The 1,761-nt window shown below is 56.1% G+C and overlaps 1 non-coding gene across 1 annotated transcript; it reads left to right on the forward strand.

Moving 5' to 3' along the window:
• Positions 1-1,138: 1,138 nt before the first annotated feature.
• LOC103124380 (uncharacterized) lies at positions 1,139-1,689 on the forward strand. Its single transcript, XR_009548118.1, has 2 exons — positions 1,139-1,228; positions 1,534-1,689. It is a non-coding gene; the product is annotated as an uncharacterized LOC103124380 (transcript).
• Positions 1,690-1,761: the final 72 nt, after the last annotated feature.

Consider the following 1,761-nt stretch of genomic DNA (forward strand, 5'->3'; position numbering starts at 1 on the left):
CAATGGGTTTAGAGCTATGAATTTGCATGCTTGAGGGCCTGTTTTTTGTTGCTGTATATGCCAAAAGTGATACTTAGCAGAGGGAGAGTGTGTGTGTGTGTGTGTTACTGTGCTTTAGCTAAACGTATTAAGCTCCTCTAACTTTTCTGGCTGATACTGTGTGCTCTTTTAAGCAGTAAAAAGGTCCCACTCACTTCAGAAATCATTTGTGACCTCTCTGTCTCTCCCTATCTCTGTTTCCCTATATTAAAAATAAGGGCAGGGGTAGATAGCATAATGGTTATGCAAAGAGACTCGTGCCTGAGGCTCCAAAGTCACAGGTTCAATCCCCTGCACTATCATAAACCAGCGCTGAGCGGCGGCTCTGGTAAAAAATAATAAAAATAAAATTTCGAGGTGGAGGGTGAAGGCAGATTTTCAGCTTCACTATAGGGGGTTGGGGGTAGGGACACCGACCTTTGGTGGCAGGAATGGTGTTAATATACACTCAATAATAATAAAATGGCCATGTGATCCGGGAAGGTGGCGCTATGGATAAAGCACTGAACTCTCAAGCGTGAGGTTCCCCAAATTCAACCCCAGGCAGCACATGTACCAGTGTGATGTCTGGTTCTTTCTCTCCTATCATTCTCATTAATGAATAAATGGAATATTTTATTTAAAAAAATTAAAAATAATAAAATGACTTCAGAGGGGTATAGTGCAGGCACCAAACCCCAGAGATAATCCTGGTTGGGGGGGGGGGGGGGAATGAACTATGACATTTTAGAAGGCCACATGACGCTGGTTAAGAGTTTGAACCTTGTTAACAAAAAAACGTGTCCCTTGTTCTGAGCTAGGGGGAGAAGGAGCCACAAAAGACCACCGACGAGTAGGGATCCATCCTGTACTCCTCTCAAGTGGGGACAAGGCTCTCTCCCCCGCTGACTTCTTCCCATTGGCCAGAGCGGTAGTAGCCCGGTGCCCTCAACAATCATGTCCGCCGCGTCAGCCTCAGCCCCACTTCGGAGACCGCGCTGGCGCTTGGGAATCGCGATCCCGGGCGTCACCCGGCGCGAGAGACCACGTGACGCAAGAGGCGCGCGCCCCTCCCGCCGCGGGGTTTGGCGCGGGGCTGAGCTGCGGCCGAGGCCCTCGACCCCGAGCGAGGGCGGGGGGTGGGGGGGGTGAACGTTCTTCGGCGGATCCCGGCCTCGCCTGTGCACGCGCCCGCCTGCCGGCGCTCGCGGTCCTGGGGCTGCGGGTGAGGAGCGGGGACGAGGGGGAAGAGGGGAACGAGCGGGAGTCCTTTCCCGGGACAGCCGGAGGGAGGGGGGCTGGGCCGGCCGGGCCTGGCGGGGACGGGGCAGCGCGAGCCCCCCAACCTGGGGGCGGCGGGCGCAGGGTGCGCGGGGGCGCCGAGCCTCTGCTGCCTGCGGGGGCCTTGGGGGCGCCGCGACCCGCCTGGCCAGCCCCCGCGGGCTGCACCCCGCCCGCTGCAATCCTTTTATTATTATTATCATTATTATTATTATTATTCCCCCCCCCCCCCAGGCTTTTTACGAAGGAGCGGGAACCAAGTTGCCTGCGTTCTTTGCAGATGTGCAGGGCTGACAGCACTTGCAGGGGTGAGGCCGGTCTGGATGCCGTAGACTGTGCAGCGGAGGGGCCGGGTGGGACATGGAAGGAGACCCTCTGCTGGAGGAGGAGAGGAAAAGGTTAGAGAAAGGCTGCTGTGCTCAGTGGAGGAGAGAGACCCTGGCTCTGACGTCTTTTGCTACT

The sequence above is a fragment of the Erinaceus europaeus genome, unplaced genomic scaffold, assembly GCF_950295315.1.
Source record: "Erinaceus europaeus unplaced genomic scaffold, mEriEur2.1 scaffold_492, whole genome shotgun sequence".
Classification (NCBI taxonomy): domain Eukaryota; kingdom Metazoa; phylum Chordata; class Mammalia; order Eulipotyphla; family Erinaceidae; genus Erinaceus; species Erinaceus europaeus.